Consider the following 15,804-nt stretch of genomic DNA (forward strand, 5'->3'; position numbering starts at 1 on the left):
TAGGCCAAATAAGAAGATGGAGGATTAACTGTTTGGAGTTTTAGCCAAGGGCCCCCTGAGCAAATGGGTATGGACAGTGTGCGCAGGTATGAGTGTTGGCCACAAGAAGAGTAAATGAGGAACTTCCGACCTAGGTTGTCATGGGAGGACAGCTGCAGGGTTGCGGGATGTGGGGTAATGGCAGTGCTTGGGATTAAGCACGAAGCCCAGGTTAGGCCTGGAAGTATCCCCACAGTACCAGTTAGGTGCAGTTTAGGACCTTATGGCTTCCGGGTAGCTATGCTATGGGGACGCTCGTTGTGGCATTTGACCGTATGGCGCACTTTGTTATATTTTCGCTTGGGGGTAGAAAAAGGAAAGACTCCAAGAAGGCTGCATGACTGGAAACTGGGCCTTAGCAGGGACTGCTAATCTTTCAGTGTGGGGGGATGTCACGGGGTGGAAAGGGACAAGTTATCCAGGGTTTTTTACTATGCATGTTTTGCTGTGTTTTACCTTTTTAATATTGTACAGTTTTTTAATTCGGAGCATTCCCTTGGCTGCTCTGCTCCGTCCGTTTTTGAGGAGGGTTTCCCTCCTGTAGTACATACACCTGTGTATGTCATCTTCTTCACCTCGGTTACATAAGCATTGCAGGATGACAGATAGTAGATTTGGATCCTTGTGGTTTGATTGTGCATCATGGCTACTGCCTCAGGGCTTTGGTAGTGTGGAAATTGTGCTGTCTAACTCAATATAGAAGAGTGAACAGAAAGCAGAGCGCTGGTTTCCTTCAGCTATCTTCCCCCTTTTATAAGGAATTTACATTACATAAAGCCACATAAATAACCCAATGCATTATTTGTGATTTTGTCTTTAATATTTCAGAAGTTATTTGGTAAAATAAAAAGGAAGGGATTGTGGTGTAAATGGTGCCTGGCTATGTCAGTTGATATTTAAACTAGCTGAGACATTAGAGGTAGAATTATAAAACAAAGCATTTATTAAAGTGATAGAGCTCGATAAGGACAACACACAACAACATACAACTCTTCATCTGGGAGTTAAAACGATTTCCTGGAAACAAAAGCTGTTTTCTAGCAGTGTTCTACCAATCTCAAACCTCCACCTGGGGAAAGAAGCTGGTGGTTGGTGGAGGAATATTTCACAAGTGATGTTTGTCCAAAAGGATTCTTCAAACTTGGAAAACATATACGAGTCTCTGTATAAAGAGACATAAAATAATATAATGGCCTGAAGAACAAACAAACTTTATTTTAGTGTTCTGTCTTGTAAAGTCATCGCCTCTGTGTCCAATGTTTCTCTGTTGTGTTACTTCCTGTTTTATTTTGTCTCCTATTTCCTGTGTCACGCTTTAAATTTTACTTCATACCAGTCATTGTTTTGATTACTTTCAGCTGAGTCTTGCTGCCCACCTGTGTCTAATTCCCTTGATTAAGCCTACTTCATTATTGAATATTTAAGCCGTGGCTTCCTTTGAGTAAATTTTATATAATAATTATATTTATATAAACCTTTTATTGACTATCTAATTACCTCGGAGTTTCTTTCCTGTCTGTTTTAGATTCTGGTTTCTTCTGTCTGTAGATTTTGCAACATTTAGATTGTCATGGTCTCTGTGCCTGCCCAGCCGACCCCACAAGGCTACATGTGTTGTTTGGTTTTCTCTCTCTCTCTTTCTCTCTCTCTGCCTGGGCAGAGCTCAATGTGGGCTCCCACCCTTGGCCCACACACCTGTCAACAATCAGCAGTCATCACCCAGGAGCACTATTTGAGGCTGGAACACAGATCCTCTCGTCGCTGGATGATTGTACTACAGACGTTAGTGTTTCTCCCAGCTCTTGTGAACCTGTGATTTGTGTGTGACTTCCTTCTCTTCTGTGACAGACTTTCCTCCCCGTACCTGTGACCCCCCCCCCCCAGTCGTGTGAACGTGTGTGAGTTTGGGCAAGAAAACGTGAGCAAGTGTGAGAGAGCATCCCCGTGATTCCCTGGAGTTTGGATTCCCCTTCACTGTATATATCATGCACTGGTGCTGTAAATAAGCTGTTTTTTTGGAGATGCCTCCTGCTCTGCGCTTGAGTTCCTACTACCAGATTGTGCCATAGATCAGCCAAAATAAAGGAGTTGTCTTTTGTTATTCATTACGAGTCTGCATTTGGGTACTCTTCCTACAGTTTTGACAGGTTGGGCCTAAGAGCTTAAACAACGTGTTTCAAATCATGCAGCTTTTATTCTGAAGGGGAAGGGCCAGTTTGTGTCACACTTTCTCAAATTTCACTCCCACTCTGTGGTGGCATATTGCACTCTGCAGTTTCACAACAGTTTAAGAAATAGTAGATGAGTGTTTGTAGTCAAGACTCTTTGTGACCAGTTTCACCTACCAAATGCCAGTGACCTCCAGGAAGTTAAAATTGCTTTTATAAATCATGAATTGTGTTGATGTGATTCAACACACAATTTAATAATTTTGGAAAGGCTGAAATTATAATTTGATCACATTGTTTTGTTGAAGTAAAGAAGTGTTCTGGTTTTTGCCTTCATTATTTTGGTCATAAGAGAACAGTGCTTTGAAATTTTGATTTAGCATTTAATTTAACCTCGTCTCTTCAGGTGAAAGCACAACACCAGGATTTAATTTGATCTTCATTAGTACCCATTAAATTCTCTTCTCTGATGGAAACTCGTGATTGGAGTGGTGCAAACCGAAGTCAGGAGAGTTTAACATAAATTTTAACTTTAATACATTTGCAACCATGAAAAAGAAATTATGGCGTGCAGAATAAGTATGTCTAGAAGGGCACTTCTCTCCCGCTGTTTCACTGCTTCTTCTTCTTCATTTCCACCCTCCTCCACTCCCTCCTTCCTCACCCCCTCGGCTCCCTTGATCTCTCTTTAGTCTCTCTTTCCTTCATCCAGAGAGAATCATTAAAGCGCTCAGATATGATAGTTGGGATACATCAGAGGGAAGCTGTACCCCCACGTTGTGCTGCTTCACCTCCTCTTTTCAACTGATCCAGTGTCTTTTCTAATCTTATTAACATTTGACATTTACATTTCGTCTTTCTGCCCCAAAAATGAGCTCTTACTCTGTGCAGCACCTCATCATCTCACTTTCTGAAATAGGCACGTGCAGGTCCAAGAATATAACAAAAACCTAATAAACTTTTAATTCCAGCGTGAATGACTGCTTTCATTTTTACTAAGCTTTCATTTTCAGTGTTTTGTTGTTTTTGGTTCCATCGTAAAATATTTAATTTTTCAAGTTTGGAGTTTGGAAAATATTTTACGCTACCTTGGTTCAATATACACTCACTGGCTACTTTTTAAGGCATTCCTGTTCAGCTGCTTGTTAACACTTGCACTCCGATGTTTTCTCGGCACTCTTTAGGCCTGTTACAACATTAGCGGCCCCATGAGCTTCTGAGACCTTGATCACTGCAGCTGGCCTATACGATCCTCGCATTTAATGTGTGGCTTTTATTCAAACTGTGAAGCACTTTGTAATTCTGTTTTTAAAAGTGCTATAAAAATAGTAATTATTATTATTACTAACTGAACATCATTTAAAAGCCACAGCCTGCCTGAATATTTTTGCTGACCATGTCATAAATGACCACAGTGTACCCATCTTCTAATTACTGCTTCCAGCAGGATAAAAAGCCATGTCACAAAGCTCCGATCAATGGATCTCCATCCATTAGTGCACCTCTGGGATGCAGAGAAACCACAAGACATCATAGATGGGCAGCAGCTGCCATGTCAGATTTTCTGAGGAATGTCTTTTAAATCTATGCCACAAAGAATTGAGGCAGTTCTGAAGGCAAAAGGGAATTTAATGGGTACTTGAAAGGTGCACCTAATCAACTATCTGAGTGCATGCCAGAAGGTATCCAAAGGGCATGCTTTCATGTTTGAATCTGAGACTGTCATAATGTTAGACTGGCCAGACCCATGAAGCAGACTTGACATGCAGAGACTTAACTAAGTGAGCTTTATTGCAAGGACAATGATCAAATGGGGGTTTATGACCAGACCAGAGAACAAGAATCACTTCAGTGTGAGAGGGATCACAGGAGCTCTGCCAGAGGAGAGAATTGGAGTTAATTAACTGCCCACAATGTGCATAATGACAGTTGGTATAAATAGAAGTAAGGCAGCTCGAGTTATCACCAGATTGTAGTTAAGTTGATTCTTTAGTGAGCAGATTCCAAGCAAGGCTCTTAAGTGAGCAGCTATAAGGGGCAGAGGGAGAAAAAGGTAAGAACAAACAAGACTTCGAACTGTGAAGAGCCTAAGAGCTGCCACAACAACAGGAGCGGTCAGGCAGGGAACTGTGGCACCACCTGGCCCTCTTATACTCAATGCTTGATGAATCAGTTTGCCCACAGGTGAGGAGGGCTCGACCCACACCAAGAGACGCTGCCCTCAGTCGGAGACCACAGATGAGACCAGCAACTGAGAAAACAGAGGAAGTAGAGAAAAGAAAAGGAAATAGAAACAAACAACTCAAACCCTCCCAGGTCTGCTGAATCATAACTGAGAGATTATGTCTCGATGAAAGTACCACTTCTGTTCAAGACATCCATTAATAAGTCTACTCTATGATCCATATCCCATCCGATTTCCCATCTGTTACCACCTTTTTATTGATGTGTCTGTGGGTTTTTAAAATTTGTTTTTATTATGTTTCTGTTACATTTTTTTCCATTAATGTATAAATTCCCCCCCCCCCCCCCAATTACACATTAACCGTCCGTCTTTCTAATTGTAATCCTTCCATTCAGTTATTCATGCACTTCAACATTCTGATAGCAGCTGGTAAAATATGTGGATTAACTAACAAGTCCTGGAAGTCACTGTGTCCCAAACCTTACCTCCAAAACACCCCTTTTAAAATGTAAAAATATTTTCTAGCCCCCAACTCTCCTAGTCGCCTAATCTGCCTGATAAGTAGGATTTACACGAGTAAGCAGCATCATAAATATGCAGGTTAATGACTTATGACAAGTATTTGGAGGCAGCACAGAGAAATTACACTGGCAGTTCACCGCCCTGCCCTTTGGCCTTGACGAGACTTTAATACATGCTGCGAGGTATACAAATGCAAATGATAGCAGCATTCGGGGCCACCACCGCTCCACCTTTTTATACCCGTTTCTGAAAATGTACTGACTATATATTAAGCTCACTGCTATAAATAAATAAGTTATTTATTTACTGATAAATTTAAACTTGAACAGTTTTAAGCTTATGTTAGGGTTTCCTCTTTCCTACTATCTCCTTTATTTGAACAGTCAGCATGTTTTCATCCCTGAGGCATCAGTTGGTGCCATTTGGTCAAACTGTTGGTGCAGCTCAAGTTGTGCTTTAGTGTCTGCACCTTGTCACACTGGGATATGATATTAGTGAGAGTGATGGGTAACTTCCAACTTGTCAATGAGCAGGTGTACTGTTGTAAAGGATTGTGTTTCAACCAAAACCATGAGTTTAGGGTGGCTGTAGGTCTATAGGTAGAGCAAGTGACTTAGCAGTCAGAAGGCTGGGGGTTCGATCCCTGGCTTCTCTATTCTGTATGTCAAATATCCTTGGAAGATGCAAACCCCAAGTTGCTTTCTGATGTATTCAGTGGAGTGTGAATGTTTGATAAAAAAGCACTTAAGCATGGAAAAAATGTGACATGTTATGTAAAGTGCTGGACAAGAACCAATTCATTTACCATTTTTTCCTAAAACTACATTTTTTTAGTGACTCAATCTAAGTGAGTGGAAATAAAAAATAAAAAACGAGGGAGGAAAAACACAATGTGCAGAACACAAAGGTCTCAGAGGGACGAACCAGAGTCTTCGTACAAATTAAGCTGCTATCACCAAACCTTAAATAAAATAAAAAAAACAGAATTCATGGTACTGCATTTTAGTCCATTTGCATGAGTGTTTGGCTACACAGATTAAAGGACTTTGGGTATGCAACCTACACAGAGATGTTGACTGTTTGAAATCTTAGCTTGAAAGAGAAAGGGATTAATGCCGAAGTTAAAAAAAAACCCAGACAGAAACACACAAATATCATTACAGATGATGGCTGTTTTCATTATTTTTTAACATTTGTTTTTCCTTCACAACACTTATTTTGCATATTACAACATTTATGTTCTCTGCAGCAGCGTCTAACCTAAAGGACCAAATGCAAATAAGATTAGCCCACAGAAAAGAGGGATGTCACCATATTTTAGTGAGCCATGTCAAGCTTAAAGTCAGAGTTTTCTGTGTTGAGCAAGTGGATCTTCTTTTGCCTGGTTAAATCACCATGGTAACTTAACTCATAACCCGATAAGGAGCAGGTTTAAAATCGACTACAAACACCACGTTTTCACTAATTCTTTTATTTAGAGCATGTTTTAAGTACATTATAGATTTTATGTAGTAGGAATACATTTTATAAGTAAGCCCTTTATTAAAACCATTGACAGAAGTGCCACATTGTCACAGGAATGTGTGTTCAGAAAACATATAAATGCTTAGCTTGAGTCCACTTTGCACTGCTAGAACTGTAGCAGACGTAATATAAACATTAAAATGTTTATATTACGTCTCTGTATGAAAAATCCGAAGATTGAGGGTTTCTGCAGCATTAGTCTCTTGTCTCATTTGCAAAAGTGTTGATTTTACTGTTATATTTCTTATGTTCTTTAGAGATTTTCATCAACAGTTTATTTCATCCTCATCATCATATTTTTAGATTAGGAGGCACAGGTAGGGATCCTTTTGTGAGTCACATGACCCACAAAACACTCATTTTTATGCCTGCCTCAACGGAGGAATTTATTACCATTGTCATGATACCCACGTACGGGGTAACTCTCTGAATAAAAGACAAACATCAACTCAGCACACTCTGACTGTCTGTGGAAACAGGCAAACACTAAAGAGGACAGAAGCCTATAAGTGTGTTGACTCAGCAGGGATAACTGAATGAGATAAATGAGAAAAGGGCTCTTTTGGGGGGGGGGGTTCCCACTAGATTATGTTCCTGTATGAACTGTTATCCAGTGCCTGATTTTGCACAGACCTTTATATAAATAAGGTCACTTCCGACATATAATAATGCAACAAGGTTTAAAGTGGTGTATAGAAATTCATCAGGATGCAGTAAATGCAATGTTTGAACTTATTAAAACTATAAAAAAAACAGCAACATGATAAATAATTTTTCACCAGCATTTTCCACAGTCTTCCAGCTGATCAGCACATCGTATTTCCAAAGGCCAAAATCCTTTTTTAAACCAATATTTAATAAGAAAACCTGGATAAAACAAAAAGCTCTACAAATATTCTCTTATTTAATCCATTTTAGATGTTAGATGTTAGATGTTATCTCTCAGGGTACTCAGGGAAGTACCTGCTTTCCTAGAGGTTAGTTATGCTTTAGTTGCTGTACAGATTAATGTCAACATAGGCCATTTAATTTTAGTCTTTATGATGCCTTTGGGTTTTTACACACCTGAGTCACTTACAAGCCTTTTGTCCACCTTGTGTTGCTCCACTGTGTTCAGACTCTGAGGTAATAAAGCTGTGTGTTGATAAATAGCTATGTTATCTTACTGGTTTTTTACATAGAAAAACAGATCAGAAATCAATGAGGGAATCAATATCAAATTGCACCTATAAGCACAACTGATAATGGCACTAGAGTTGATTCCATCAGGGTGGTCAAAAGCTGAAGAGGCTGACTGACTAAAAAAGATGGTATCGAGTTACAGCTCACCAATTCGGCCACAGAGCTACCACCGTGAAAGCAACATCCAATGAGGCAATAAAGAGGGGCTGCCGTTCAACATTTGTCAAGTGTAATGCAGTTTAGAACAAATGCAGAAGATCCACACTTGCAGGGAAATCTGATGAAACGTCTCTCTCTCTCTCTCTCTCTCCCCCCAGCTGCTACCAGCTGTGTATCATGTTCCTGAGAGTGAGTCATCACAGACATTGTAGAGGAAATTATTACAGTCATCTGCAAAGACTTAAAAAAAACCCAACTTTGTTATAAAGCATTGAAGTAAGTGCAGTGCCACTACTTCTGTTCAATCTATTCTGAATTTCATTTCTAGACCCAGACAAACTTCTGCAGAGATCTTTCAAAATGTCTAAAAGGCACAAACCCCCCCAATTTTCCCTTAAAGGAAAAATAACAAAGCACAGAAAGAGAAGTGAAGACAAACAGCAACAAATAAATAAATACCAACATTGTATTTCCCCCAAAAGGCTCCATATGTGCACCGGAGCTATGGATTCTTTTGAGATAAATGGCATTTATCATTTAGCTCCAATGTACATATGAAATGTGCATTTTAATATTTGAAATTTATAGTGGGTTTTTTTTCCACAGACAGCAGATATAAAGCACGCTGGGAAAGTCAATATAAAAACAATAAATCTTAAAAAGAGATACAAAGTAAAAATTAAAAAAATCAGGAAAAAATAAATTCAGCTTGTTTAGAAGCAACAAAAAACCACAATAAATAAAATAGGGTTAACGGAAATTTCATTCATTTATCCATTTTCTGCAGCTTGGAAAAATCTGAGTTGCAAGGGTAGCAAATCTCTCTTTTCTGCAGCCACCTCCTTCAGCTTTTCCATGGGAATCCAAGGGGCTCCCTGGGCAGTTTGGAGACATAATTTCTCCAGCTTGCCCTGGTTGTACCCTGAAGTCTGAGCAGGACATGCCTAAAACATTTCACTTAGGAGGCACACAGGAGCCATCACAGCAGGTTTTACAAATCACCTCAGTTGTTTTGCAGCCCACTGAGGTGGCGGTTCGGGAATCTGGCAGTAAGGGAACCAGCTGAGATGTGTTGAGAAGTTTAGAACTTATCCATCTGTCAGTTTCCCACTCTATCCTCCTTTCACTGATGACACCACCCTAAGATAACTGCTGCAGCTGGGGGATAACTCTTCCCCTACCCAGAGCTACTTCTAATTCCTGCTGCTTCACACTCAGTTACAAACTGCTCCATTGTGAGCTGGAAATCATGGATCAGTGACCGAAAAGGAGCTCATCATTTGCAAAAGGTTAAAACATAATTCTGAGGTGTATGCCCTCCACCTCAGACTATGCCTAGAAATCCCTTTCATGGTTAAGAACAGAATTGTGTCAACAAGCAGGCATGAAACAAGACTAATTACTTAATATAAAACAAGTTCTCAGTTAGGGTTCACTGAATGGTCTTCAACAACAGGCCCAATCCCCCACACTCCCAGAACACAGTCAACAGGACATAATTGATATGTCCTGTTGATTATCAAGGATATTGATTATGCTGGAAAGGTTGCTGTTGTCCATGGCCTGGACAATCACAATCCTGAATCTGAGGTTTCACCAATCGATGGACTCTCCTCTTCTTCAGCACCTCTCCTTTCATACAATTAAAGTGAAACAAACAAAAAAAGAATAATAATTGGAGAAATTTGTTTCTGACAAAATACTAAATAAATAAATAATAAATAATAATAAAATATAAAATTAAGCACAGCTGTTGTGCCGGACAGAGCGAGCAAGCAAGAAAGGAGTGGTTCGGTTTCAGGTTCCCCCCCCCCCCCCCCCTTGCTGGTTTCATCTCTCCTCACTTCCTTTTAGCATGTACAGAACTCTTCCTCATTTTCATTCTGTCTTCAGCTCCATGCCGTTAGCTCTCTCCCTCTCTCTTAGTCATTGTCTCTCTGTTTTACTCACCCAAGGCTACTCTCTCACCCCCTGTCTCTCTGACAGATAATCAATGAGCCAGCAGCCATTGGGGAAGAGGCTTCAGCTTTAGCTGCATGGATTTCCAATTGGGCTGTCGACCCGGTAAAGGGTGGGGAGGGGAGACACCACTGGAGCGTGCTACGGAGTACAAAATGTACCGCTGTGTGTGTCTGTGTACCCATCCCAACATCCACAGTGTTTTAGGACCTGCTAACAACACAAACACCCACACACGTCAGAGGTTTGTGTGTGACAGAGTTGTTAATTGTCAAGTCCCTGCATGATATTTAATGTGATAAATGTGAGTATTAATGTTGGATTCAGTGTCATTATTCTTTCAGCAAAAGATGTGTAGAAGGTAATTTAAACTAGACACCTATTGTTTATAATCAGGGTGGGCCTGTAAAGCAAAGATTACTACTAAAGTGCACAAATAAATCTTCAAAAGCAGTTCGGAAGTCATCACATGATTTATCCATACATAAATATAAAAGATGGATATAGCTTCCAGCTCGGAAAACCTGGAGTCTTTCTAATAGGACAGCAGGTGGTGAATCCCCCTCAAAAATAGACATGTTCATTTTTGTAAATTATTGTCCCAGTAAGAAAAGACAGGGAAGCACGGTATGCATCGCTTCTTGAAGATTGACAAATTTCCACCAAGTTGTGGCTAAAAAAATGAAGAAGTGCCAAAAAAAATAGCAGTTCCTCTATTTCACTTGAATCTGACAGCAAAAACAAGTAATTCCCCAAAGCTTCCCTTTTAAAATGTCCAACTTTACAACAGAAATAAACATGTTTATGGCCAACAAACAGTTTTGGTCTCCATAGCTACAACTCTACAGGGGGTGTACTTTGTTGATGGCACCTCTTTGGATTTTATGAAGGAACTGGAAGCTCTAGCTAATCACCGTTTGCTAAGCCTCATCCCTTCAAGCCACTGAAATGGAGCTTTTAAACCTCTGTTTGTGGTGCATTTTGGGAAATTTTAATGGGATTATATGACTGCCCAAGAAGTTTGTGTTTCAGATGATGGTACTTTATTGATTTATTTTGTTGTTGCTTGGGCACTAATCACTCGGCACCTGTCTGTGTGCAAAGGCTACTTTTATAGACTCAAATGCTGTTCAGAAGTTTTAATTAACAATTTGTCAAGCTGGATGAAAAGGATGAGGGCAAATATGCACTTAGAACCGATAAGGGACTGTTAGTTTGTAAATGTGCAACAGATACTTTGAAGAGTTAAGTATTTAGCAGGTACTAAGTGCAGAGAAGCAAATAACTGGTGTTTTGAGCCGGTAAATATTTCACAGGTTCTGAGAGCCAGTTAGTGTGCAATAGGTACTTGGGCTGGTACGCTAATCTGTGTTTGGGTCTCAGGCTGGGAGTTCAAGAATGAGCGGACGACGCTTCATGCACGTATCTAAACACCAAGATAGCAAAGGGCGATGTCACAGTGACTACGTGAGTTTAAGCATGTTTACGTTTAAGCCCAGTTTCATGCACTCAAGCTGGAATCAAATTCATTCCTATTATTATTTTTGAGTCTTTACTCTACATTAAAAAGCGCTTTAAAGTGACTATTATTGTGATTTGGTGCTATATATATATACATATATATATAAAAAAAAGAAATTGATAACCGAAACACAAAAATATCCTGCTGTTGGCACCAGGGTTTTAATAGTTTTGCAATTTTCATTAGTTTTTATTTTTATTTAGTTTTGACTTCAGATTTTCAATTTTATATCAGTTTTAATTAGTTTTTACCAATTGTTTGCTAGTTTAGTTTAGTTTTTATTTTTTTTGAAAATCCTTAGTTTCAGTTTAGTTTTGATTAGTTTCAGTTATAGTTTTAGTTGTGTTTGCAATAATTAAGTGTAACAAAATCCCAGTTTCATCATATCAGTCATTCTCTTCTGCTTATCCCTGGGTATGTTGCTATTCCAGCTACCATACCCTGCACCCTGGACAGGTCGGCTGTCTGTCGCAGGGCTAACATGCAGAGACAGACAACTCACCTATGGGTTCTTTAAATAAATAAATAAAGGCAGATGAACAACCATTGATACCAGGCAACTATAAAATGTATATTTTGGTCCCAATGAGACTATTAACTCTTGCAGCACCGGGTGTTCGTAATTTTGGTTCAAGTGAATTGATAAACTTTTTGAAGGTAATTGACTCACACAGTTGTGTAGATATCCCCGTCCTGTTGTCTCGGGATGCATCACGCTGCCTTGCCTCGGGTTAGCGTCTGTTTTAGGTAAGCTAGGTTAGCCTTCTTGTGTGAGCTTTTCAAGTGCACTTTAAGGTTTGTGGGATTTTTTTTCCTTTAGAAATGTCCCTCATAATTTGTCTGTTTCCACTACAAGACACTTGCTTTATCCAAAACACAGTCATATTCAAAGTAATCCCAAATTGGACTCTGGCGCTTTCTTCCGACTTTTCCTGACATGATTCTGCGCGTGGACGGAGCAGCAACACAGACGACTCGACTAACGTACTTGCCACCTGCTGGCATAATGAGACACAGCAAGAAAAAAATCTGGAAACTAAACTTCATTTTCACCCTTAACTATTGTATGACACGCACACATCAATGAAAACTAAACACATTTTTGCTATAAATTCAGTTAATTTTAGTTAGTTTTGTGAACACTCATTCCAGTTTTAGTTAGTTTTCCTTTTTTTGTTTTTATTTTTATTTCCGTTAACGAAAATGTTTTTTCACTTCTAGTTTTCGTTATTTCGTTAGTTTTCGTTAACGATAATAACCTTGGTTGGCACAACACCTATTTAAGAAAGAGACGAATTTAGTACAATTTTGTCAAACAGTGTAGATGCAAAAAAAAAGGGAAGAGAAAGAGAAAGGAAGAAATCTGTTCCGGTTTTATCCTTGTTGATAAATGCACAACAAACAGAAAACACCACACCAAATGCTGCCAAAACAATCACTTCCTAAATTATCCATATTGCCTCAGCAAACAGGTCATTCCTCATAATCAGCACTAAATTCCTCTTCAGTCATCTCAGACTCCACAGCTGAGCATCTGACAGATTGAAAAATTCATTCAGTGAAACTCTTCACGGAGTACAAGAGAAAAACATCAAAAGGAAGTTTCTTGTGTTGCCAAAACAGTTTAAGACCGTGTTTCTAAAACCAAGGTAGTGGTGGGAGAAGTTAGTGTAAGCTTGTTTTTTCACTGTTCGTGTGTGATTTCTGTCTGTTTTTACGTCAGTCAGCTAAGACTCTTTATTTGCAACAACTAACATGTTCTTCACCATGGCTGTTCACTGGACCGATGTTCATATATGTCTCTGTTTCCATAAACACACATAACCCCCTCGAACATGTATTATTACGGAGACATAAACATGAATTATTGCTACAAATGTACACACAGCAGTACAATATCTGTATAAAATATCTTCACCTGTGGAAGATTATTCTCTGTTATTTAGTTTTAGCATTTCCGTGAATGGAACTTGAAAAAGAGAGCAAGACGGAGCTGGAGACACATCTCGTTAGCCAGGATAAAGCACCGTGTGTATGTGTGCTACAGTAATAACAAACTGAGCTTTTCCTACCGATGCCCAGAAATTCCATATAAATCATTTGCTTCTTCTGTTTGAAGTTGTTTAAATAACAGCGATGATTTGTTTCAGTTACACCTGCCGGACATTTAACCAGACAGCTGCAGTCAATTAAAACTGATTAGTGTGCTGAGTGACAAGTGCTGCTATTTCCTGCAGGCCTTTTATTTATTAATTCAGTCATAGGTTCACTGTGCTTCTGCCTGCAGATAACAGCGAGAAGCTGACGTTTGGTGACAGAAATATGAGGTTTAATTGGTAGTTTTATTTTTTCAGTGAATCTGTAAAGGATAAGCATTGTGCCTCCTGCCTCCTTTTATGATACTACGATTACATGTGAACTGTAATGTTTTATTTGACTGGGGCCTGTGCTACACGATTGATGCTGGGGTAACTGAAACCAAATAAGTGAACGATACCATTATATCTGGCATAGCTTACCCTAACACTGAGAATCAGGATAATCAACTCAATAAATCAACACAGGGTCAGTCTAGCTGCGAGAGCATTCACATGAAAGGGGCAATGTTGGCAGCATCTGATTAGTCACAAACATGGATATTAGAAAAATATGAGCAGTTTAAACACATAATAAAGGCTGAAAGCAACACAGCTGCTGCGGACAAAGCAGCAGAGGTTTAGTGTTAGACTGCATGTGTGCTTTCAGTGCTTTGGTCAGTAAGACTGGAAAAGTGCTCTTTACATGCCAACTGTATAATATCACAAATTCCATTAATTCAATGTGTTGTTTAGATGTGCATGAGCCACTTTTGCTCTTATTTTTTCATCTGCAACCCTGGTTTATCTGCAACCAACTAAAAGGAGGGGTGAACAAATATAACACCAAGAATCAGACTGGTAAGTTGCAAATTTCACACAATGTTCAGATAGTGCAAGGCATAGGCGTTCTGTTTTACTTTCCTCTCACTATGGAGGCTTATATATATATAACTGCTTTCATCCAACAGGAAAATAAGCAAGGAATAAAGTTGCTTCTATTCCAACTTTTTGGCATAATGCAGATACTTTAAGGCACACCTGAAAAACCTAAGACCCTCTAACTACCTGTGCACTGAGCCTCAAAGGACCATCAAAGAATGGTAAGGAGTTGGTGATTGTGCACATGTTAATCTCCAATCTCAATGATATGGTAGCCTTGAGAAATCAACAGAATGCAACTTACGAAAATACCAGAAAATACACAAATGCTACAAAAGCACACAAAAAACAAATAAACAAAAAAGAAACAACCCACTAATAAACAATAACTTGACAGACAATCTAATCCGGTTGTTAAGTCTGACGTCACTAGCCGTGTCTGGGCCTAAACTCCGCTGCAGGTCCATATATCAAACGATCACTATGGCATTACTGAGAGTTGAAAAACTGTCTAAAGTCTTTCGTCTTTAATGAAATGATCAGCGTTCTGCTCTACCAGGTGTAACAATTGAGTTTAACATCCAGGCATCCATGAAAACGGAATTTATGACATTTAACGGAGTTAGAAGTTAGCAGGAAGTTAGCTCGCTAGCTTCTATCTAAATACAATATAGCATGTCCTGACTGCGGGGTTTTGGAAACAAATTAAAACGTACAGCTCTGTTATCACTTCCAACATAAAGGAAGACAGAAAACTAAACAGCAGTGACGTTTGTAGGGTTACTGAAGTTTGGCTAGCTGGCATATAATGATGTGCTACGTGACCGCTAGCGACACAGCTATGTTAGCATAATATAAACGAGCTAACTTTTTTTCCACTCGATAAAAGTTAACGTGAGTGTCCTCGGTGGTCAGGAACAAATGTAATTGCACTGCAGGATGCTGTAAAAGGACCAAACTTCAGCCAGGAGAACAACTGAGATAATCCATCCACAATACGAGGTTAGTCATTCATATACTGCTGCATGGGCTGGGCTGTAGTTACATCCTAAGGTTTTAAAAACTGAGCTTAAATAAATGATTAGCGGTAATAAAAGCCGAGGGAGGTCAACAGTGATCACTGACTGTTTTAGGAGCTTTTTGAGATTAAATAGAAGAAAATACAAAACATTAAACATGTTAACAACACAAAAGCCATATAAAACGCAGTCTACTTTAGGCCCGGAAGTAGGATTCGTCACGTCATCACTTGTATCAACAGCAAACATGTATCAACAGTATTATTTGAATCATGCAATTACAACACCTACAACGTGTCTTTGTCCTGCCTTTTTCCCTTCACTCTGACGCTCCCTGAGCCTGGCTCTGCTGGAGGTTTCTTCCTGTTAAGAAGGAGTTTGTCCTTCCCACTGTTGCCAAAGTGCTTTCTCATAGGGGGTCATATAATTGTTGGGGTTTTCTCTGTATTATTGTAGGGTCTTTACATTACAATATAAAACACCTTGAGGCAACCACTGTTGTGATTTGGCGCTACATAAATCAAATTGAAAAATCAAAGTGAAAATTAAACATTACCTTGCGTTTTTT

The sequence above is a fragment of the Neolamprologus brichardi genome, chromosome 5, assembly GCF_056152115.1.
Source record: "Neolamprologus brichardi isolate AB-2024 chromosome 5, ASM5615211v1, whole genome shotgun sequence".
Lineage (NCBI taxonomy): Eukaryota > Metazoa > Chordata > Actinopteri > Cichliformes > Cichlidae > Neolamprologus > Neolamprologus brichardi.